This window comes from Ursus maritimus, unplaced genomic scaffold (genome assembly GCF_017311325.1).
Source record: "Ursus maritimus isolate PB19 unplaced genomic scaffold, ASM1731132v1 scaffold_5, whole genome shotgun sequence".
Taxonomy (NCBI): domain Eukaryota; kingdom Metazoa; phylum Chordata; class Mammalia; order Carnivora; family Ursidae; genus Ursus; species Ursus maritimus.
The window spans coordinates 66,949,331-66,975,360 of record NW_024426663.1 but is presented as its reverse complement, the minus strand read 5'-3'; the positions used below and the strand labels follow the sequence as shown (position 1 = coordinate 66,975,360).

At 41.4% G+C, this 26,030-nt stretch overlaps 1 long non-coding RNA gene across 3 annotated transcripts in view; it reads right to left on the bottom strand.

Annotated features, from left to right (window-relative positions):
- LOC103670536 overlaps positions 1 to 26,030 on the bottom strand; it is a 306,993-nt gene that overhangs the window by 48,208 nt on the left and 232,755 nt on the right. For all 3 annotated transcript variants that reach the window (XR_005832552.1, XR_005832550.1, XR_005832551.1), the window contains one exon: positions 18,885 to 19,045. This is a non-coding gene — a long non-coding RNA (uncharacterized LOC103670536). The remainder of the gene's footprint in view (positions 1 to 18,884; positions 19,046 to 26,030) is intronic.

Sequence of the window (26,030 nt, the reverse complement as noted above, 5' to 3'; positions counted from 1 at the left end):
GGATGGTCTGCCTGAGAAATCCCTACAAGGTACATAAAGATCACCAACGATTTCTTCATCTGCTAATCTTTCTGGATGAGGAGGGCGTCATGGCTTCCGGAAGACGAGAATCAAGAATCGTAAATGATAAAATTAGAACGGTACTGAACACGTTTATGAAAAATGAATCTGGGTATGGGGGGAGGAAGAAGTCCTCATATAATATACATTGCCTGCCAAGAAGAAAATATACTTGCAAACATCTCATTGAAGCTACAAGGGGAAAAAATGCACTCACTGAATTAAGTTTAAAATAAAATTAACAACTTTGGCTTCTCGCTGTTGTGGTTATTGTTTGTTTAACTGTTGCTTTGTTTTGTTGGATATATAAGCAATTTGCTAACGTTATTTTTTTCCTTTAAAAGTTTTAGATTTGCCTGCCCTTGATTTTTCTACTCAACAGGCTTTCTTAAACAGCCGGCAAGGCAGGCAAGCCTTCTCCAGGAAGTTTACCAACCTCACACTGCTTCTGGGTCCATTCCAGGCCTTTGATTCCTGTTGTGAAGAGGAGAGACCCCTTCTGAGTCTTCCAGAACTATCAAGTCCCATTGATTCAGACTATATATTTTTCTCCAAACCACAACATGATGCTAGCCAAACTGAGACCACTATCCTACCTAGAGACACTGACTGAGTAGAATGGCTACAGGACCCCTCCAATAATCATCTCCTTATGTAACAGTTTAAATATGTTGGGAGTTTTTGGTTTAAAATATGGTTTAACTGATAATATGATAGATGATAGATAGATAGATAGATAGATAGATAGATACACAGATAAACAGAGGATAGACAGATATAGAGAATGTTGAGCACTGGCTCCCCAGGTACCACCCACAAACCCTCTGGGAGAACAAAGCTGAGTTTATTGCTTACCCCAGTCTGCCAGTGGGCGGCCTCTAGACAGGATTGGGTGAGAATCACGATATAACAGTTTAGGACTAGGGTATAAGAAGGAAATCTCTTTTCTTCTACTCTCTTAAGCTGAGGGAGGGGGCCTGTGAATTAAACTGACAAAAGATAGATGAACAGGAGAAAAAAAGTTCATTTGTTCGCACATGGAAGCCAGCGACAGAAGTAGCTGACTCACTAAATTAAAGGCTTATGTACCAAACTTAGCAGGGGAAAGGGAGAGAGAAGAAGAGGCTTCTTGTGGGAAAAACAGATACGTTTCTTTAGGAAAGACACAGGGGTTTTTTTAGGAAAACAATGGGGAGATAAGAAAGTTTGTAATAATGGCTATCTCTAAAGTAGGAGAGGTCTTCCTTTTTCCTTCAGGGCCATAAAATTGCCCCAGAGAAGGAATTTGGATTAGTTTTATTCACATTCTCCTTTGTAGGAGTAAATCTGCCCAAAAGAAGGAATTTATGGTAGTCTTATTTTCCAGAAGTTGCTGCTTTTAGTTAGATAAGGGAAGCTCTGGGATGGCTTCTCTCTGCTTCTGTTGATTCTCAATTATTTTCACTCAGAATAATCCTTATGCCAAAGTGGCATGTTTGGGGTGGCCTATTTTGATCTCCTTCAAGCGGAAACAGCAAGGCAAGGATCTCTGAGGCAAAGAATTCAAAGAATTTTGGGACTCTGTAAACCTTTGATCCTTTTCATTGAAGAGTTGATGAGCCTTCCTGGAAAGTTCCTACAATGAACAATCAAGTTATCTGCCTGTGCCAGACCCTCCTGGAAGAGCAGTTATGCTATTAAAGACAATAGAGAAGTCAAGTCCTGTCAATATAAGCTCTGTGGGGTTAGGTAGTTTAAGTCGTGTGTGTGTGTGTGTGTGTGTGTGTGCGCGCGCGCGCGCGTGCGCGTAGCTGAGAAGCAGAGGACACTCAACCAATGTTTTTCCACCTCCTCAAATCTGTAAACAGTACAGAAAACTTAGTAATTGCCTACTATTATATATTATTCTGGATAAAGTTCAAAAAATGTTAAGCTTGCATTCAAGACTTTCACCCGGCCTACACTATCACCCACCAGATTTTTCTGCCAACCTGGAATACTCAAGTCCTCCCTCCCCCCAATTTTCTTTCATTTTAAATTACTTTTCTTCATGTGTGTAAACCTTATTATTATTATTATTATTATTATTATTATTGCTTCATTATCGCCAGAGAATGTCATTAGACAAGTATGGGCAAAGCTGAGTAAAGTGATGGTTAGCAAATTTCTTTACTAAAGGACTTCTCAAGGCCTTTCGTGATTTTTTTAAGGTAAGTTTATAGTATAATGTATTCACCAAATTTACTTGATCACAAAACGCTTTTTCGAAGCCCATGACCTAGGAGTAATGCTCTAAGAAATAAGAGATATGGCTCTACAGCCACCCTTTCCATCAAGACCCAGCTCAGATACCTCCCCAGTGGGGTCTTCCTCCATCTCTCTCTGAGACAGGGGATGTGACATAGACCAATGATTCACAGCGATTTCCTTCCAATGATGACTGTAGTTTTTATTTCAAATTGAAGACTTGCCCAGTATTAGGAAAACAAATTAATCTCCTTGCTGCCTAATGAGGATTATGGGTATTCTAGACCGGAAGATGAAGAGAACACTCAGAAAAGTCTGGGCATTCCATGAGCTCTTGAATGTGTGTCTGGGGGCTACTAGAATTTACTGCGAGAACTATACCGTGGAGTCTAGGGATGATGGCTCCATACCTCAGTACTGATGGATCTTGCACACACACCACCACCACAGCCATCAGATCAAAATCAACTGTACTGAAAATGAAAGCAAGCTGACACACCAAGAAATCAAGTATCAACCACAAATACCCACCATTCCTCTTCTATTCTCTTCGTTTCTTTAAAAAGGTGTTGCCTTCCTTTCCTTCCTTCTTTCCTTTCCTTTCCTTCCTTCCTTCCTTCCTTCCTTCCTTCCTTCCTTCCTTCCCTCCCTCCCTCCCTCCCTCCCTCCCTCCTTCTCTCCCCTCCTACCTCAAAAAGGCATTAGGCAAGCTTGAACAAGGAGGTCACCAGGGTATGCAGACCTGAGCCCCAACTGGGGTGGAGAGGGGCAGGGAAGGGCAGAGAATGGCTCCAGAAAAATGCAGACTGACCAACTAAATATAAGATATTAAAATAACAGCCAGGATTCTCCCCGTTGGAAAAGAGAGATACAAGCACGGAAAGGAGGAGGCTACAGTGAATCTTGTGGTGGCGGCTTGGAATTGAAGGCACTGACATCAATTCAAGGTTTTCTATGTATAAAGATGGATAAATATAAAACAGACTTGCAAACATGCACATATACGTATATACGTGCACACAGTTGTATAGAGACACCAACTCTTTCCACTGAAAGGGGGAGGAGCTCTGACCATTTAGTGGCCCAAACCTTGGTTTCCAAAGACCACCCTAAAATGTGCCAGAGTCCCTTGGAAAAAAGATGATTGCTGTAACCCAGAGGGCTGTGGTATAAAAGAGCCTGGAATATCATGTGTTACCAAAATGTAAGGAAATACTCCAAGAATAATGAAGTCATATCAAGAAGACACAGAAGCAAGCTTGAAGGAGGCTCCATTGGCTAAAGCTGGGCATCCAGATAAATAATGGGAATGGATTCTAATCCACGGAGTAACAGAAATAAGAAATAGGAATCTACATGTCAACACTGATATAAATAAATAAGGGAAAAGATAAATAAGAAAACTCTTACTTGTAACACAAAGCCACCTAATAAGAATACATACTAAATATAAAGGGGAATAATGCCAATAGAAAACCATCTTTGGGCCACCATGATAGTAAAAATTAACTGCGCCAGGTAACATCCAAGGATGTTAAAACTAGTGAGGGAACATGGTGTGAGGAAGAGAATTTTACCTGGTCTCCAAGAACCTGCCCAGAAAATATTTATTAATCCACATTTTCTTTAAAAAAGTAGCTCACAGTGGAAAATCCTGGCGGATGATACATAAATCAAATGCCAACCTCACCACCACCACTACCAGTGGGAAGAAGGGACATCATGGGCCACCTAGTAGGATATAATAAAAAGAGCACAGTCTCTGTAATATCTCAACTAAGAATATATTACCAGGCTCTAATCATCAACAGGAAACACAGAATAATCCCAAATCAAGAGACAGCCTATAAAATGACTGACCTAGAATCTTCAAAAACGATAAACCTCATGAAAAATCAAAGACGTTGTGAAGAACTGCTCCACATCAAAGAGATTCCAGGGAGGTGACAACTGGGACTAACCCATGATCCTGAACTAGAGCCTTGGCCACTACGAAGATGTTGCTGGAATAAGTTGGCAGAATTGGAATCTGATCTCTGGGCACAGGGTGTGCAGAAGTTCTATATACCGTTCTTGCAATTTTTCTGTCATTTGAAAACACGTTCCTTTTCTCCCCTGGATTAGAGTTTACTTATGTGTTGTCTTCCGGTTATTTATATGTTGTCTTCCGGTCTGGTTCATCAGTTGCATTGGCTTCAGCATTCACAGCTGGCTCAGTCTGCTAGCCTTCCACAGTGCCTGGAGCAGAGTAAACCTTCATAAATGCTGGTGGAAGACAGGCAGGGAGGGACAGCGAGAGAGGGAGAGGAGGAGGGAGGGAAGCCAAAAGTAGACATGCTGCCTCTTCTGCCAGACAGTTCGGTTGGGCTAGGTTCCTAGATGACACTGGGCTCGATAATGATGGTGGAAAATTCTATCCTTGCTTTACTTAAAGTGTCTCTGGAGGAAAGAAAAATCATTGAAGTGTGTTTTTGGACCAGCTTGTCATTAAGCTGGAAAAAGCTATTTTGTTGCCTTAATTAGTTTTATTGTTTTGACATTTTAGCTTTTTAAAGGCTTTGTGCTGGAATTCAAGTGCGGTATTTCATTGCCACAGAGCCTATTTTAATGAATGATTATTATACAAATGAACCTGCTAATAGGATCCTTTTTTTCCGGAAAACAAACAAAATCCACACAGAAATGCTCAAGGGCACCCACTTTATATAAAACCTGTTTGTTGCCATCTTCCTTAAAAACAAAACAAGACCACAAAAAAAAAAAAATTGCTTCTACTAGAAAAAACTAAATGGAGGTTATGGTAAATTGACACATTAGTAATGCAAAGTATTTAACGAGGAGGACTTCTCTACCTTATTTTTTTTTTGTTCAGATTAGAAAAATAAGAAAATAATGCATTCACCTAGAAGCCTCAGTTTGTTCACTTTTGGGGACATAAATCCGCATCAGTGCCCCACCCCACCCCCCAATCTGAAAACCTTGCCTTTTCTGTGTGAATGTGTCATCTGCCCTCGGTGGCCATGCCTTGAATAAGCTGCCAGCCCCATGAAACACAAGATCTTGCTCCTGAAAGACATGCCCCACCCATTTGCTCATAAACAATGATAGCATTTGTCGGAGCTAAACCTCCCCGGGGACGCCCGCGGACGTGGCATTACCACGTCCTAGGGGATGCCGTGGCATATTACCCAGCAGGCTCCCAGTTACAAGCGCATGGTAAACAATTAGACCTCATTTACATTTTACAATTAGGCTTCACTTACATTTTACTGTGATTTTTACACGCATCAAAGGCTTTATTTCACATCTTTACTAAATCCACAAACCGTGAATTTAAGCATCCCATATTTTTGACATGTTATTCCACATGCTAAATGTCGGTCGTCTACATTTGGTTGAACAAAGGCTAAGAATTATACAAGAGTGTGCCCAAATTGAAATGAAATGACTCTGAAATCTAAAAGCTAAGCTAAATCATTTACAGCAGCTTCGTAAAAGCCTGAGAGATGAAATGCAAATTTCCTCTGGTGTTAAATAAAATATGTTTAACTCATGTCATGGATTCTAAAGGTCTCCCTGGATAGATTTCTGAAGGTCTGTCAGTTTATTAGGGCACAGATGATATCCATCAATTGGAAATCAATACTTACTGCTGAGTTCTAATTATAAATTATTGGGAAAATGCAGGTGGTAAATAGGCAGGGCATTGCTCTGCTAATAGTTTGAAATAAAATTGGTTTGATTTCTAGTATGTGAGTTGAGGAAGATTTTCTTGTGTGTGTGACCATGTATTTGCTTTTAATCCCAATTTTTTTTTCAAAGTTTGGCCACCAGAGGAAGAGTTTCTCTCTATGGATTGTTGCATTTTGAATTCCAGGAAAAGAGTGCTTTACAGGTCCAATATGATGATGTTTGTAAGGAAATAACATGCACTTACATGTTATTAGTACAAATAGGAAGGAGTTTCTCTGTCTCTTTTCTTTCCTTTTCATGGTCACTCGACTCACAAATACACAGCTGTGTGTAGGCATTCACCTTTTAAAACACTTTCTATACAGAATTTCAACCGCTTTTCTTTTTCAAAGTTCCTCATTCCGCATTTATGCCTATATAATAAAGCCAGCCTCCTTCCTTTGCGTTAAAGTATATAAAAGAATTTTACACTCAGCAAAATAAGCTGACACTTCACATAGGAAAAAAAGAGGCTCTTTTCCACATGGGCTGTCTCGCTTCTCCACGAAATTCTGCCACTAATGGTCTTTACAATGTAGTTCCTTAAAAAATTGGCTTTGCTTGCCTCATCCGCAGACGAGAAGGATTCCATGTCCAGGACTAATTCTCTATACTCGGCATTTGCATGAGATCCTGGGAGCTTTCCCAATGTTACCTGCTATTGATTCATCTGTGCCTTCCGGCCAGTATTTACTGGGTGGCCATGCACCATGCACCAAGTACAAATACGACTGCCCCAGTCCTTACGGTACCCAGAGGGTAGTAGAAAACATGACAACAAACAGCGATAGTCATTATGGCGAGCAGAGGAATGTCCTACAGGAAGCGCGATATTAGAGGAAAAGACTTTCCACCATGCAACTTGTGAAAATCAAGGGAAAATCCCAAGCATCTCCAATCCAATTTCCCCGCTGGTCTATTAAAAAGAGGCAAACACCAAACCAACCAATAAAAACGAACAAAAAAACCGAGAGACTCAGACTAAAGGGGCGGTGATGCACCAACTCATGAGAATTGAAGACACAGGGGTACGCCCTTGACTCAAGCTCTGTGGACTGAAAATCCTCAAGTCAGTGATTAGGCCAGAGCTAGAGCATCCTCCGCTGCAAGCAAGTTACCAAAGATCCCCCCCTCTTCTTTTTGGTAAAGACCTCACAGAAGACCCTAAGCCTCAGGAAGTTATTAATAATTTACTTTTAGTCGTGTGCAAATGACAACACTGCTCACAAAGTCCAATACTACAGAGATGTTTCACGTGCAAAAAATAAAAATATCAGGGGGCGCCTGGGTGGCTCAGTCATTAAGCGTCTGCCTTCGGCTCAGGGCGTGATCCTGGCATTCTGGGATTGAGCCCCACATCAGGCTCCTCCACTGGGAGCCTGCTTCTTCCTCTCCCACTCCCCCTGCTTGTGTTCCCTCTCTCGCTGGCTGTCTCTATCTCTGTCAAATGAATAAATAAAAAATCTTTAAAAAAAATAAATAAATAAATATCAGGAGAACAGTTTCAGCCATCAGTTCACAGCTCTAACCAATTTCCTGAACTAAATAAATATCAGGAGAACAGTTTCAGCCATCAGTTCACAGCTCTAACCAATTTCCTGAACATTCTATCATACAACATACACTACCCACACATACTCATACGTGCACTACATACACCTGCCCAAGTGCATACATCAAACACACAGACAAGTACACAGACTCATCACACACAGAGACACAAGGAAACACATCAAGATGCAAACACAATACACTGACATAGAATATCATTTAAAAGTAATATCACAGTCAGAACGTAACAAAAATGTATGCTCTCACTACTTGAATTTCAATACAGATTCACAAACATTTTTGCCAAAAAACTTTACCAACTTCCCTCTTGGTTGATGTCCTTGATATTAGTGACAGCCTGAAAGCAGTGTCTCCATCCTCAAAGTCCATGTTGGCTTTCTGACCCTAATGTCTGCTCTGATATTGGGTGACACTCCGTCACTATGACCAGAACCAAAAAGCAAATTAAGTAGGAAATAAAAACTGAGGGATAAGCAAAGGAACGCTAGAACACAAAGTACCACAATGGTCCAAAAACCCGAACCACAAAATGCCTCTTGGAACCATTTTAGACACATGTATTGTCCTGAAGACGAGCCACTGAAAGGCCCATGTAAGCCATCTTTGGTGAATGGACCATCTCTGCCAGCACCTCTGTAAGCCAGAGGCAGAGAAACTCCACCCTCAAAGCCCTCATATGAGTTCCCTGATGCTAAGTTGCGGATTTTGTCTGTGTAGAAAAGTGGGGTACAAAGACATGAAATGAGAAAACTTGGTAGCCATCCCAGACCCATTTGTTTCTGGCTGTGAAATACTGTATATGAATCTTATCGGCGTTTCCTCCTCTATAAATATGTCTATCCATCTTTGAGTTGTGTAATATGTGTATATGTACATCAAAATAATAATAATAATAATAATAATAATAATAATAATAATAATAGACATGAGCACTTTGTAGGGGAGGGAAAAAGTTTTCCTGTACCCATCTTAGGTTCGTTGGCTGGGGCCCTCCTCTGTTGGACTAATAAAAGACAGATGAATGAGAAAGACACAGTCACAAGTGCATTGACATGTGCCTCAGGCACACACATGGGACTACCCAGTGACGAATAGGTCAAAGTGGGAACCAAAACTTGGGCTGACACAGCAGCATGACAAAAAAAGATACATTTTTAGTGAATGAACAGGACAAAGGAAAAGGGCTTTGTGCTTTCCGAGTGAGCACATTTTTAGGAAGGCAAATGCATGGGGGGGCGGGGGGAGACTGAGAGTAAATGAGGGTCGTTTTGGCAAGGTTTGTTATGTAGGTTCCTGGGATTCTGGGCTGACAAGGATCGAGAGCTGTCTCTGGGATCAACTTCTGTCCTTCCTGGTAGAAGGGAACCCTTTACAAATGCATATTCCGTTGGTAGTCAAACAGAGGGAAGGCAGAGAGCTTTACTTTCATCTGCTTCTCCTCGATTGACTCCAGCTCAAAATAGTCTTGCTAAAATGACATATTTTGGGCTGGCATATTGTGCTACACTCCAACTCCATTGGCTATAAGGTACTATAAAAATTCAAAATGTTATTATTGCTACCCCAATCATATTATCATCACACAGTAAAAACAGTGCCTAAATATGTATGATTCTATGCCAGATCTACACAGATAGAAATGAGCAGAGTCTTACTCTGTGCAGATTTCCATTCTAAAATATTTATACTTTGATCTGAGTAATTCCCTCATCCGTAATATATTTTACCTTTCTCTGACCCACTCTTTCAGCAGAGCCATGAAAAGCTCATTTAGCCACCGGTTTAGGGGTATAGCCATTTTGCGAAGTTGAGAAGTACTTTCTAGAGCACACCCAGCTTTGTTAAAATACAGCTTTTATGTTTACATGAATACACATTAACCGCGTCTGGCAAGATGTGGATTGTGTTGTCAGCTGACACGTCCCGCTTTTTTCCCCTTCCTCCATAAGTTCATCATTCGTGGATCATCACATGGTTCTTTCCATTCTTGGTCATGAGAATAATGATTTTTCCCCCCTCTGATCAGATATTCAAGCTTACAAATTGGATATGGTGGCAGTTTTCCTCCATCTGGCATGTAAGCAAGAGACTTGGCAAATGCAGGTTTCAGATTATTCAGTGGTGAGATTGACAGTCTTGCGGAGTCAGAAATGGATACAGTAGATTCAGCTGCCATGTCGAATCAGATGGAAAGTCTATCATTGTTTGTGATCTGATGAGGATGGAGGAGTCAGCATTGTGGTATTACATTCTCCAGCTGAAATCAAGTGATAGAAATGTATAACTTTCCCAAGCTATCATTTATCTAGCTGTGGTGGGATCCATGGAAAGAGTTACTCACCCTTAAAGTGTTGCATTTCTACAACGCCTAAAGCAATGAATCTCTAATCACGGTAACCACAACTCAACAACACTTCACATGGACCAACAGATCGGCTCTGTGCCTCTCATGTGTGGTTGATGAAGTTGAAGGAAGAATGACTTTTGTAAATTATGTAATATGCATTTGATACATTTGCTGGTGAATCATACAGCTAAAGCGAGAAATAAGGTCAAGAATCGGTCCAGGGAGAGCCCCACCTTTGGAACATACTGTATATACTCATTTGATAATCTTGTTTTACCCAAGGAGAGACATAATTTTTTAAAAAAGGTCTTCTGGATTAAAAAATAGTCAGAAATGTGAATAATGTTCTTAGTTCAAAGATCTCCATCGCAGATTAATAATAACAAAAACAAAGTAAATGTGCCACTGCACTGGAATGAATAAGTGCATTATAGATCCAGGAGTATGGTGAAATGGTGCCATTTAAAATGATTTTAATTTTACTGACAAAAATGCCTATCACTAAATTAAATAAGTCAGGATGTAAAATTCTATGTACATGATAGCTTTAACTATAGAAGGACTGTGTATGTGTTGAAAAACAATGGACACAAAATACATCTATGTATGATGTGAAGTTATTACCGGTAGCAGAAATATCAGTGGTTGTTTCTTTTCCTTCACACATTTTTTTCCAATTTTTTCTTCAATGGGAATGAATTACTTCTATATTGAGGAAAAAAAAATGAACAGAACTAAAAGTCCTTCACACTGACCTATTACGGTGATTGGCTGGTGGGACCTTGTGAATAAACTTGCACATTGCTATTTATCCTTCTTTTAAAAAAAAATCACACTCCAGGGCACCTGGGTGGCTCAGTGGGTTAAGCATCTGCCTTCGGCTCAGGTCATGATCCCAGGGTCCTGAGGTCAAGCCCCAAGTTGGTCTTCCTGCTCCTTGGGGAGTCTGCTTCTCCTTCTCCCTCTGCCCCTCCCCCTGCTTGTGCTCTCTCACTCTCTCTCTCTGTCAAATAAGTAAATAAATCTGAAAAAAAAAAATCACCCTTCCATGAATTTTAAAAAAGTAACCTGCTCTTTGAGGGAGTCAAATTTGTAGAAAGAATTGGACATGAACAAAAGAGGTATATATTTCTACTTTTTCCAGTGTTAAGGGCTGAAAAAGGTCCATTTCCCTTGCAATGACCCGTATTTCCCTCTTCACCAAGCATCTCCGGATGGTGGGCTCTGGCCTGGCCCCCAGGCAGAAGGCAATCCCGCTGTGCAATGATTGACCCTACTCTTCACTGACCTGAGGCGGCGAGGGAATTTCTGACTTGTTCTATTCATTTTATTCATCATCAAAACTTTGGCTTTAAGACATGTTGCTATTGAAATAATTTCACCTGTGGGGTTCATTTTGCTTTAATCATTCACTTCAGCTTTCAATCTCTTCCCCTCTATCCCCATCAGAAAACTGCTCAAGCCTCCAGTCTGGCATGGAGATTAGCGGTGAGGGCTGTTGGTTCAATCAGCCTCTGTGCTTCATTATGATCATGACATGATGACAGTATGTGATTTGCCCCAGTGGACTCTGAAGTGACTTGCTGTTGTGGTTCAGCAAGGCAGCAAGAATTTTTGAGAAGCTGCATTCTTGTTGATAGCACACTTTGTCAGACACCAGATTTCTCACCGATTTTTAGACAATTCAGGGGCTCCACCACTAGACAAATATACACCCTTGTACACACAGTCACGTTGGCTTAAACTGAAAATCTTAATTATCCTTTGATTCTGTAAGAATTGCTTAATAAATTTTTGGATGTATTTTTGTCTGTTTCAATAGCGTGTGTGTGTGTGTGTGTGCGCGCGCGCACGCACGCACGTGCCTTTGCGTGTCTGTGTAGGCGATAAAGAGGGCAGATGGCAAAATAATTTTTCAAAACGATGCTGAACTATGTGAACTGTATTTGTTTGCTTCTACTTTTTGTTGTCACATATGGCTACGTGGCTGTGAATTTCTTCACAGGAATTAGAGATATGCCTTCAGCACATAAGGTAAAACCACAGAATCTGACCTCGAGTTTCTGTTTCTATTGGTCACCTCCAGGCAGTGAAAGTTCACTCCATTTTCAGCCCATATACCTTAACTTCAAAGAGATTCACTCATGACCTCCAAACAGATCTTAGAAAGCTGAGACCTTGCTTGATCTCAAGGATATGCCACCATTTATATGACTTTCTCTTGGATCTAATAGCACAGAGCTCTCTTCACGCCCGGCTCCAGACAGAGAATGGAAACAAATGACATCAAATTTTGCAGGACATCAGATCACTATTCTTTAGTTGTCTTTTTTTTCCCCCCTATACTACCACTTCAAATCCAAGCATCTTTTCTTCAGTTGTTTTCTCTACTTTGTTGTGTATTTTTCATAAATGGTCACTGGCCAGACATAGCCGTACGAGCGTACAGATTTATGACTCTTCTTTCTGTGGTGACTTGTTCTTTACTTCTCATCTTGTAACATAAAGCTGGGTCTTCTCTGAACTGAAATTATTGGAGAAACAGAAAAAAACATGCCTACATCTTTTCTGTGCTGGTAACATACCATTTTTAGCATTGAAATGCTGGAAAACGAGTCACCATTTTGGGTAACAAACCTTTCTGTAGACATAGTAAGCACGGCATCCTTGTTGAAATTTAGTATCTTGCTAGTGGAGAACTCCTTTTTGGCCATGAGGAGGTTTCTTGTGTCCTGTACCATCTCAATCACCAAGAAACCTGATGCACTTTTGGAACACACCTGAGGGACATAATGCTGACAGTGAAGAAGGATAAAATGTGTGGACCAAGGGCACCTGGGTGGCTCAGTCGGTTAAGTGACCGACTCTTGATCTCAGCTCAGGTCTTGATCTCAGGGTCATGAATTCAAGCCCCACACTGGGTTCCACGTGGAACCTACTTAAAAAGCATAGACCAGCCCATCCACTATCTGCCCAACAACAGAGCCAACTTTTAGATAAAAAATAATAATTTATATTAGGAGATGTTGGGACGGAACTCTATTGCAAAAACTTAGACCAAATGCTGAGAAACACGCCCAAATAAAGCTCATTATCTAAACTTTGCTGAAAGATGCACTACTTAATTCTAAATCAATTCAACTGAAAAGTTTCATGGAGCTGGATGTAATGCGTTCGAAATCGATGCTAAGCAAAATGTGCCTTTAGAAAGTGACTAAGCTTGGAAAAGGAGAAAATCTGATGAAATGCTTAAGAATTAATGCATAGCTCTTCAGAGTAGTCACACAGTTTAGTGTTTGTGGCAGAGCTTAAAGCAGTGTCCTGGAGCTACACTGCTTGGATTCAAATCCTATCTTGTCTCCTATTCCAAGACTCTGGACAACTGGTTTACTCTTTCTTAGCCTTAGGTCATCATTGGTAGAATGGGACCAATCATCTCTCTTGCCTCCTAGGGCTGGGCAGATTAAATTAACACAGGTAAAGCCCCTAGACAATTACCTAATACATGTAAGTACCTCATAAATACCATTAACTATTCCAGACTGGATAAAATTCCATCACTAAAACAGATAATTGGTTTCAGTGTGAGTGGAAAAAATAAATTCTATGATTATTTTGATTTATAGCAAGTGTTGTTCTCTGCTTGACAAAATGGGAGAACCAGTTGATGTTTATTAGATATTTTATGCTATTAAAAGATGCAGTCATTTGACCTTTGTAGTTGAAACCTCCCCCAAAGCAGGTGGGTTTTAAGATACTACTATGAGATACCAGATGTACAAGTGGTACTAAATCTGTAACTTAAATTTTCACTGGGGACAAACATCTCCCCCTAATTGGCAGACAATAGAAAGAAGCTTTTGTTTTTGGCTACCAGAACTAATCTGCTGATAGACTGAGTTTTGTGTATCTCAAAAGGAAAATCCTGTGGGGCAAGAGAAAGAGAGTATGACCAAGGAAATCATCAGAAACAACCTAGAAAGAAAAATTCAGTGACTGAAGTCGTTCAGCCCCCAAACAAAGAAACACAATTATTGTGAATAAATATATACAATAATAAAAGCACTTTCTTTTACCAGAGAAGATACTAAGGAAGAAGTTGAGGAGAAACTGCTCAGAGTGTAATGTGCCTCAAACAAAAATTCAAGAAAATTATAGAGCGCCCAGGTCATGGGTATTCTTTGACCTGTGTAAGGTCATGGGTACTCTTTGACCATGTAAAATTGTGTAACCAAAAATAAATACTTTAAAAACAAATGACCCATGAGAAATAATATGGATGGAAGAGTGCCAAGGGGTTTAAACCAACCTAAGAGATAGGACAAGAGATGATAGACTATATTCATGAAATGCTGTGTACATAGCATGACTACACAGCATGAGTGGAGGGATTGTTGGAAGGCCAAGTGATCAGAAGCAACAGAACAGGATAGTTACAAGATGACTGCTGCAAACATGGAGGGTCTTCCCCCCAAGACTTCTGTAGGTTGAGGGCCCTCAAGCTTTCCTTTCTTGGTGGAGAAAGGAAGTCAACAATTAGACAGATCATCTTCTACTGGTGAATCTCACCTATGATCAGGCAGGTAATATAACAAAAGTTAACTTTGCAGTTCAGTGAACACAAACAAGGCACAAATGAGATACTTTAGAACAATGAGGTTGCTGAAGAACATTCATCATCAATGTAGCAGGAACAAATTTCATCACCATAAACTCTGGCGGGCAAAACTGCAGACTTTATTGATTGTCTACTACTCAACTTCTCTCTGCTCCTTCTCTTCTACTCAGGCAAAGAGCAAGAGACGTAATATTGCCAGTTCACGGCAATCTTAGTCACTTCCTGTTTTTTTTTGAGGCAGGGGGGATAGAGAAAAATTCAATGATTTCTCCCAGTCACTCCTCTTTNCCTCCTTTATCTTTTCTCTCCAAGAGAAGGTTACAGGAGGAACTTCTAAGAGCATCTCGCCAGCAAAAAGACTTCCCTTCCAATATCACTGTCCACACTGGTTTTAACTGAGATACACAGTCTCCAGGGGGCAGGGCGTGTGCCACCTATTCTCACTGGGATATGTTGAGATGGCCGTAGGGCCAAAGCTGGTAAGTACATACACTCTAAATCCTAAACCCCCTGGGTTTACCGGCCTCCTGAGAGACAAATCTGTACCCTCCCGAAGGAATAAGTTTAGATTCCTCTTTTGCAGAATTCCTAGGTGACCACCCATCTCACCACACTTCCTTTCAATACTGTAATATTGGTATAACACACGCAGGTCTCCTCATTTAGACCTTAACAACTTAAAGAGTTATGTAGCCACACATTCATTTTAGAAATAATTTGAAAGCATACAATACTCCAAACACACTTTTAGCCAACTGCATGAACCAGAAATTTCCTATAGTTACATATGCATACATATAGCATCTCTACTCAAGAATGCATGACATCTATGCAGCTCTACTCATGAATGTGGAACAGACATATCTATAAATATATGTATGTGCAAATGGTACCATTTACTCTATTATGTTACCACCTCCAAAGTGCTGTTTAACCTGCATTCAAATATTAAATATTTAAATAAGATGTTTTTAATACCACAACCACATTTTATATAGAGTTGATTTTTGGAAATGGGTGCAAGTGGCAATGCACTGTGGTGGTGTAGACACTGCTCTAGAACCAGATGCTTGGATGTGAAACCCAGCTCCACCCCCTACTATCAGTGCAATACGGGCATACTACTTAACTCCTCTGTGCATAGTCTCCTGAATTAGAAATGAAGAAGAAGAAAAGTGCCTGTCTTGTAAGCTTGCTGTGTGCATTAAAAGGGATAACACACATGACATGGTTGGATCGGTGTCTGATCGGTATCTATAGACGAAGTTTACTGTTAGCGTTATTATGGAAGCACAAAAGACACACTGTGACTCAGGAAAAGTGTACATCCTGTATGACTAAACACAATCTTGGCCAGGTAAACACCACTTTGAGGTCTCCACTGCGGGGGATGTCTTAAAGGCAAATCAGTCGTCTCTTCTGGTAGGTTCCTAAGTGACGATTCTGCGTCACAAGGTATAAGCAAGCATGGGGTCCTCTTGATGTTCATGACCTATGTCTTTTTCAGCACAGCAACAAGAAAAAAAAAAAAGCTTTTGAAAGGATGGGAATTTTTCAAAGCCTTCTGTCGTTCTCAGTAGCAAAGTTAGAGAGATATCCTAATGGTAACTGCTTATGTTCGTACGCATCTTTCAATTTTATAAAGCACATACACCAGTTGCCTAGGGGTACTTAACAAAGCGCCACCAACTGGGCAGCTTAGAACAACACAGGTCTCTCCCCTCACATTTTGGGAGGCCAGATGTCCAAGATCAAGGTGCTGGCAGGGTTGGTTCCTTCTGAGACCTGAGGGAGAATCTGTCCATGACTCTCTCCTATCTTCTGCTGGGGACCGACAAGACTTGGCACTCCTCAGCTTGCAGGTAAGTCCCTCCAATCTCAGCCTCATGTTCACAAGCATTCTCTCTGTGTTTCCATGTATTCACATGGCCATCTCCTTGTAAGAAGGCCACTCATATCAGATTAAGGGCCCAGCTTACTCCAGTATGATATCATCTGAACTTCTTCTATCTGCAGTGACCCTACATCCAAATAAAGCCACATTCTGAGGTACTGGGGGCTCAGACATCACCATATCTTTTTGGGGGAGACCCAATGCAACCCCTAATAGTAGCTTAACAGCCATTCATAAAGTAAGAACTATTATCGCCTTTTATATATAAGGGACCTCGGGCTTTAATAATGTACGTGCCTTGCACAGTATGACACAGCTATTTCTTGGGTTAAACTCAGGTCTTAGGATTCCAAGTGTAATGCCATCACCATCCCACAAGGGCTTTCATGTATTGTTTACCTACTATTTATTACAAACTTTATATATTGGGTTAAAATATTTTGGTTTGCAAGTAACAACAAACACAAACCAACCGACCCTCACATTGGCTGAAACCATAAAGATCAGTTGGCTCTTACAACTGAAAAATCAACAGGTATGGTGGGCTGGTAAGGTCTGATTCCTCTTCCTGTTCTCTTTCTCTTCCTTATCACCTTCCCTTTCTTTCTTATTCCTTTTTTTCATTTCCTTTCCTCTCTGTTCCTAAAATAGTCAGTCCCAAATCAAGTTGGTGGGTTTTGGGCAAAGTAGGCATTGGTGTAAGGAGGGGAAGATGGGAGCTGTGGCAGGCCAGAGCAGAGCGTCAAAGCCTGAGCAGGGTAAGGAGGGTGTTGACGGTAGGGGATGGAGAGACTTGATGTGGGATGTGGAACTTGGTCGAGATAAGGGGGGGCATCTATGCAGACATCGTGAACCCCTCGCAAGGTATATCACGTTCTTGCCAAAGATGCGTAACCTAAATCCAATCGTGAGCAAATACCAGACAGACTCAGATGGAGGGATATTTCCCACAAAATAACTGCCACATCATCTTCTAAAGTGTCAAGAGGAAGAATGCAAAGAAGGACTGAAGGACTGTTCGAGATTGAAAGAGGCAGAAAGACATAAAAACTAAAAGCAAGGCAACATTCTGGACCAGACTGTTTTGCTTAAAAGTAGCTTATTAGACAACTGACAAAACTTGAACGCGATTTGAGAATAAGATGAAAGTAATGAATAAATGTCAATATCCTAATTTTGAGGGTTCGATTTTGCTTATTCAGGACAATATCCTTACACACAGATAATATATCCTCATTTGCAGAAAGTAAATTCTCAAGTATCAAGTTGCCATGCACATAAACCTCAGATGAAGGAGGTTTAAATAAGTGAACGAAAATCTGGGTAGTTATCAAAAGATGGGAAGGGGTTGATGGGCAGGGAGTTACAATACCCACACTGATGGGCCATAAACCATTGACACGAAGAGCCTGGGGTTCCACAGTCGGACTGTTTAGGAAAACATCTTAGTTTTGTTTATTTCCAGCTATGTGACTTTGGGCAATTTTTTCACTCTCTTTTTGCCAAATACGCATATATATGCAGTGAAGATAACCTTACCACCGTCACAGGATGACTGGGAGAAATCAATAATCAGCACATAAGAAGTGCTCAGAATAGCACCTGGTGTACCGCGAGCATTCCAAAACCATTAACTATTATTATTATCTCATTTAATTTTTACAAACTCCAATTTTATAGATGTGCTGATTCAAGAGATACCTGCTGCTTGCTTGCTATATGCTTGTCATGGTCTGTTCTACAAGTCAAGAATATAAAAATGATCCGGACAGACCAGATCTTTCTACGATGCAGTTACATAAGCAGCTTGCTTAAGATCGGACAGCAATGGTCAGAGCTTGGACTTGAGGTCAGGCTTCTTACATTCTCACTTTCCTTTCCAGGACCAACTATGGTTTAAGTGGACAGGGTCAGAGTGCATACTGAAACCAAGCAGAATGTTCCAGAAATGATAATGCTTGAGGCGGCATTTTTTTCCCTCCAAATTTCACATATATTTGCCAGCTTTGTGAATCGCTAAAACTCTGATTGACAGTAGTTTCAAAGACTACATTGGAAAAGGAGAGTTTGATCTTGTGTTTAGCTAAGACTTAACTGAACACTGACCATGTCACATACTGTGTATCAACTCCTTTGGTCTTCAGGACAACCCTGGAGAGTCCCTGATATTATTCTGCCCACATTCCAGATAAAGAAAGGAAGGCTCCTAGAAATAAATTAACTTGCCCAAAGTCACAGAGCAGTGGCTGGTAGGCCAACAATTCAAATCCAACTAAGTCTAACTGGTTTTTTTTTTCCTCTCCTCCAGTTAACTATGGTACTTGAAGCGACAGCAAAGAGTTAATACTTAATTCATTAGCATTTTTTGAGCAACTACCATTTCCTCAGACACTATCTTCAATACTCCAGGTGCTAGAAAGCTGGGCGATTCCTACCTTCAAAGCAGTCCTCCGCTGGTCTGGTGTATGCAATATACATATGAAGTCTTCCGGACAACCAGTCGTGAATGAAGAGTAGAGCCGTCCTTGGGCTGTCAAGGGTCAGGAAAGTCTCCCGAGGCTGCTATTCTGCTGCAGCACCTGAGGGCAGGCTCAGCCTGTGTGCCAAACAGAAGTGCAGGCTGATTTTTAATACAGAGCAGAATTCTATGTATCTACTCTAAGGACAATGGCAGGAGAGGCAATCATTCAAATGAGGGCAGCCGAGAACGTGAAACAGACCCAACAGTGGAATCCTCTGGTTTTTATCCCATCTCCCCAGGAGGCTCTCTGGCACAGTACGAAAACAGTCTTTAGAGAATGTACCAAGCATGCAAGCTCTGCATCCACTCCCACTTCATATGCCTCCTCTCATTCTGTTGCTCTATCTCACGTCCTCTTTTTCTGTGCTCTTACGCATCCCCTTCCTGCCTCTGCTTGCTCCTTGTCTTTCTGCACCTTTCAATTCTTCTCTGCCTTTTCCTTAAGCCTGGCAGTGGCCCTTGAAGGCTCTGCCCATCCTACTGCTGACATCTGGAGCAAAGGGTTTGCTAAACCTGTGTTCTGGGTGATAGGGCCTCAGACGGAATCCCTGACTCATGGCGACTATTAGGGATCCCGTGGAACTTCTCACTGTGGTGTTAACGGAATGATCTGGGCCTGTGCCCTCTGAGCTATTGCTCTGGTCTCCTGCAGGCCCTCGTCTGCAGTTTCAATTCAAGAGTCATCTCTCACATCTTCAAAGTCTCTTCCTCCGATTTGCCCCGGTCAGGGCCATCGCTAGGCACACATTGGCTGTTGGCCTATGGATTCTCTCTCCCTAACCACAGCCATTTCCAGCATTTCCCCCAGTGAATTCATGCCATCCCCTGGCCGCCCGAGCCTCTAACTTGAGAGGGACACCCAAACCTGTCTTCTGAGTGACATTACATGCTCTGAAACTGTTCTTTGCTCTGTTCCCCTTTTCCTACCCAACCATGCTAGTCCTCTATCCTATTTTCCTGGGCCTCCCCGTCTGTTGGGGAACAGCTATCTAGGCTGAGAAACTAATCCATGTTAAAGGGATACCACTTGCAAATGATGGAGAGTTTTCCTGAATTCTCTCCCCAAAATTTGACTTCTAAAGCACAGATAATAATCCTCTATTGAGCAATTAGCATGTGTCAAGCACTTATATGGGTGTTTTACATGTGGCTTATTTAATATTCATAACAAATCTGTAAGTGCTATTGGTGCTATTAATATCAGCCCCATTTTACGGACAAAGAAAGTGAGGCAAAAAGAGGTTACGTAACTCACCCCAAGTCCCCCGGAGAGTAAATGACAGAGCCAGGATTTGCTTCCAGGCATTTTGGTCCTTGAGCATCTGCTCTTCCCAAAACCCATGCTTCTTGGCAAGCCTACCTCATCCCCTCAGTGGGATCACGTTGCTCTGCTACTCGCCCTCAAGATACCCTCCAAGGCTAGATGATGCTGCTGGAACCAATGGATAGCAAACAAGCCCTACAGCATCTGGTCCCCACACTACCTTCGAGGAATTAGCCTGTATTTCTCTGCCTCACTTGCTGATGTTTGGAATGTCCCTTCTCTTCCTATAATTCATCGTCTCCTAAGTCGGCCTTCAATCACTCTATTACCCCTGCATGAACGTCTTTTCCCATGCTCTCTGACTGGAAAAACCTTGCTCACTCTTTGAAACCCATCTCAAAATCTTGTCCTCTTCGCAGCTATCCTCCAGGCAGGTAATTAAGTATTTATACTTTTTTGCTCCTAACTACTTCATCATGTATGCGACAGTGTGCAAACGAGCTTGGGGGGAAAAGATGACTTTACATAGCCTGGGGCTCCAAATATATAGCTGGGTTCCCGTTTGCTTGTTCGCTCTCTTTCTCTCTGCTACCACGAAAAGGTTCTCTGGGTATCGCGGAGTGGAGGCTATGGGCAGCCTGAGATGCACGGCCTATTGGTTTAGCAATTCTGGTAAAGAGAATGCTTTTTCTCCAATAGCCTTAAAAGAAAGGTCACAGAGAAGGTTCTAATTAGCCTGGCTTAGAACATCTGTCCAACCCTAAACCTGTTACTGTAACTGGGTAGGGGGGTGGGGAGGTGGAATTTAGTATTTAACACCTGCTTTCTATGACCATCCCATTTGCAGAAAGGGTACCAAGAGCAGACACAATGGTCAGCCTATACTAAATAAATGAAAAGTTGATGCCACTGGAAACTGGGTTATTTAAATGCAGGAGCAAAAGGTGCTGGGAAGATCAAAGATTTCCATGATATTCTACCCACAGGTTGGCTAACATTCATACTACTCTTCTTCATGCATACTATTTCCCAAACACTTTTACTATGAACTCTTCCACTAACGACCAAAGGCACATTATACAAAAAATAAAAAATAAATTAAAAAAAAACCCCAACCAACCAAGAAAACCCCCCCACAATCAGAAAGTCTGTCTGATTGCCATGCCCACATCCATGTTCAGGACCTCTGCTCTCAGTTCCAAGCAAGTGAGGCTCTTAATGCTACAGGAGCCTGTGAAATTAACCACTCAACACACTCCATATATAGTGCCGGGGTCAAACAAGTTAGACATGCCAGGAACTACTATTTAGAAATTACCTACGATGATTACTGCTCTCAAACATGTGTCATATCCTGCCAAGCAGAGATTGCAAAGATTCCTACCCATCAATAAACTAACTTCCTAGATCCCTTAATACAACCGTCCTGGTTCTGTCCTCTGGGAAGATTAGCCATGTCCATTGTCCTTCAATATCACATTTGAGAGAATATGGAATAATATTCTTTTCCTGGGACTTAACTGCCACAGGACCCCAATCCTTATTGATGAAATTTTAGGGGATAAGAAATTGCAGACCTAGACCTTGCAAAATGAGTACCTTAAAATTCTACTTGGCTACCACACAATAAACTTTCTAGAAAACCCACAGATCAGTCACTTAAGTCAGAGAATTTGTCAAGGTGTGGTTTCTGAATCTGGGTTAGGGTTACATTGCCTGTCTCTTAGTGAGAGGTCCCCTCACAGCCCTCAACTTAAAGTGTTCTCACAGGGGCACCTGGGTGGCTCAGTTTGTTAAGCATCAACTCTGGGTTTCAGTTCAGGTCATGATCTTGCAGTTGTGGGATCAAGCCCCAAGTTGGGCTCTATGCTCAACGGGTAGCCTGCTTGTGATTCTCTCTTTCTCTCCTTGTCTCTCTCCCCCCCAACAAAATAAATATTTAAAACCATTTTTTTTTCTCAAAGTGGAGCTCTCTCCTCTGTGCTCTGTGATGACCCAGCTGAAACCTAAGCTAAGACCTTTCTAACAACGCCCAGTTGAGAACTGTGAAAAGTGATCAAGAGAGTGAGGTTGTAGGTATGTAGGGATAGGAGCATACGGAAACTCTCTTTACCTTTCATTCATTCTTGCTTTGAATCTAAAACTTTAAAAATTAAATTAAGCTTACTAATTTTTTAAAAGTAAAATATTCCAGATGCTCACATTTTCCCACAAAACCCTCCAAAATTACATTTTTTTTGTAGGAATATTCTCGTATCGGGAAACAACCAATGATATCATAAGAGGCTGCTCTGCTGCCACTCAAGTATTGTCAAGTTCTTGGTCAGAGGCGGGAGAATGTTCATGCCCGACCAGGACATGGCCAATTCCATCTTTTAGCTTTGGTTATCTGCTACGTCCTACTCCTGACACCAATTTCTGCATCAGTTGGGGTCTTTTGATTACAGGCACCAGAAGCAGACTTTAGCTAACAAAAAGCAATAAAAACTAACAACAAAACGACAACAAAAGAAACAATTATACAAGAGAAATTCATGGATGGACTCAATGTCTCTCATGGACTTGCAAGAGGAACTGGATCATCAGGCCTCAGGAAACACAGAAACATGGTAGTTCTCTGAATCTTGATGGTGGAGAGTAATGGGCCATCTCTCCAGAGGGTTGCCACTAGAGGGAAATAACTTCTGTTATCTGTCCTGTGCCATTTAGCTCATGACTCAAACCCCAGGCAAAGAATGGGATTGACTTGAGTCACATGCTCAGGCCTAAAGAAATCCAGGATGTGGCAAGAGATGGGGGAATGGACTACTTTCTCTCAGATTGGCTAAGTCTCATGCTTGGGCCCAAATGTGAGGTTGATAAAACACAGGGTCATGGTCAGAATTGATTTCCTACTGCAAAGAAAATTTGTGACACCAGAGAAAATGGAAACGATGATGGGAAAGCCAACTTAATAAATTCCCACTAAGATATCAAGTAGAGTCCTTAATTCTTTGCCTTTCATTTTGTTGTTTATATGTCTAGCACTCTTACTAGACTTGATATTGTTTTAAACAATGTCCCAGTGTCTATTTGAAAATTAGATACATACTGCTTTCTCCATACATGTTTTGTAATTGCTAGCTTACAGTGTTATTCATTTAAGACATACTAACAGGGATTTTTTTTTTTTTTAAAGATTTTATTTATTTGACAGGACAGAGACAGCCAGCGAGAGAGGGAACACAAGCAGGGGGAGTGGGAGAGGAAGAAGCAGGCTCATAGCGGAGGAGCCTGATGTGGGGCTCGATCCCATAACGCCAGGATCACGCTCTGAGCCGAAGGCAGACGCTTAACCGCTGTGCCACCCAGGCGCCCCAGGGATTTTTTTTTTAAGATTTTATTTATTTATTTGACAGAGAGAGACACACCCAGCGAGAGAGGGAACACAAGCAGGGGGACAGGAAGAGGAAGAAGCAGGCTCCCAGTGGAGCAGGGAGCCCGATGCAGGGCTCAATCCCAGGATCCCAGGATCACGCCCTGGGCCGAAGGCAGATGCTTAACGATTGAGCCACCCAGGCTCAATCCCTCAATCCCCCTCAATCCCTAACAGGGATCTTCTAGTTACACTGCCACCCTCCACCCTTTTAAGAGGTGATATAAATGGCAGGTAACATTTTTGCATGAGTCATTCATCTAAGCACAACAAGTCACTCCAACTGGTAACTCTAAACTTAGAGTGGAAAGGACACTTAAGAGTTCCATTTCCAGGGGAGCCTGTGTAGCTCAGTTGGGTAAGTGCCCAACTCTTGATTTCGGCTCAGATCATCGTTTCAGGGTCTTGGGATCAAGCCCTGCCTTGGGCTCTGCGCTCACCAGGGAGTCTGCTTGTCCCTCTGCCCCTCCCCCTGCTTGTAAACTCTCTCACTCTTGCTCAAATAAATAAGTAAAATCTTAAAAAAAAAAAAAAAAAAAGGAGTTCCAGTTTCCAGTCCCTTTCCTCGTCTTCACATCTACCCCAGGCCCCCCTGTACATGTCACACTGAGAAAAGGACTTTCCCACAGTCTAGAGAGGAAGAATAGCCAAATAGCAGAGCCATTCAGTAGACAGGCTGTGGAGTCATAAACCCCAGGTCTACATATGGGCTACAGTCAGTGCATGAAATGGGAATAACATCATCTACTTCATGCTTGACGTGAAGACTAAATCCAATAATGTTTATAAGGTCTTAGCACAGTTTACCGCACATGGCAAAACCCAATAAATAGTATCGCTTTTATTAAATCTGGCCTGCCATTAGATTTGATATGTGAATACTTCCAGGGGATTTTTCTTTTTACAATAACCACAGATTATAAATAACCTAATAGAACAATCATGTTGGAATCTCTGCTACTTTGCTAGCTCTGATCCCATTAATGATGCATTATCGGTCTTATTAATGATCACCATGCTATCCCTTACACAAATATTAAGTTTTGCCTTTTAGCCCTAGGCCCTTTATTCCTGTGCTCATTAACTTTGTACTGTTATAAAGTCATTCTCTGTCACTCTTTATTCTTGCTCCTCTAGGTGATTTTATACTAATAAGAACTCCTTGCATTGAGCAAACTTGCCACGAATGTCACTTTATCTTTTGTCACAGGTTGGACGTGCTGCTCCCATTAGACTTTGAAAGAAAGCTCAAGATTGAAAGCATACAGTTTCCAGAACTCCTGGTATCACTGAATTTAGCTGTGCTCCCTTTCTATTTTCCTCTTTTCTTTTCCCGTTCTCTCTGTTCCCACATACCTGCGGGAGAAGCTGGACACCGTGCCCACGTAAGGTTAATTCCCTGAGTCTCTAGGTCTTGGGGCTAGAGAATAAGAAGGGCGGCACTTGCGTGGGCCTCCCTGGATTACGTCAACGCGGGACTCATTTGGGGCCCTCTGTAGACATTTGTAAGGATGCCAGGCCAACAAAGTCTTTAATCTCAATCTTCTATTGTGCTATGTTCTAAAACACTCTGGAATGAAAGGATGACATTTAAACAAAACTTCTCTTACCTCTTTGAGTGTTAAGTGCATATTTTATTATTATTATTATTATTATTATTATTATTATTATTTGAACATAAAATGTATACAATTCTTTTTCTAAACTTAAAAATATTCACTCATCTATTCAGTTAATACTGACTAAGCCTCTCCTTTGTCCTAAACAATAGAGACAGAGAGTGAACAATGCAGATCATGGTCTGGACCCTTACAGCCATACCATCTAGTGTCAAAAACTAATAATTAAATAAACAATTATAAAAGAAAGCAGTAAGCACTGCCATAGAAGAGAGTCAAGGCACCCTAGAAGCATGCAGCAGGAGCCTTTAATACGATGGATATCAGAGAAGACTGGGCTATTGAGTGAGATTTAGTTACATTAAAAGGAGCACGGAAAAAAGAATAAAGGCAGAGTCAACAGTGAAGGTACATACAAGGACCTACAAGTGATTATCTTGCACATAGTAAATGCTCAGTAAATACTCGTCGACTGAAAGAGACAGAAAAAGTATGGCATGTTGGTGGAAATGAAGTAAGTTTACTCTACAAAAGAGTACAAGTAGAGAAAACAGTCAGGATGAAGAAGAATGGATAAGGAGAGGCCAGACTATGTAATCCAAAGAAAAGCAATCAAAGTATTGCTTTTTTTTTTTTTTACACAAAAGACATCGAGACTAAGAAATGTGAAACACGAGAAGGACTTGGATAGATTTTGTTTTAGGATGATCACTTTGGCTGTGGTGTAGACAGTACAGTGGGAACACTACAGGACAAAAACAG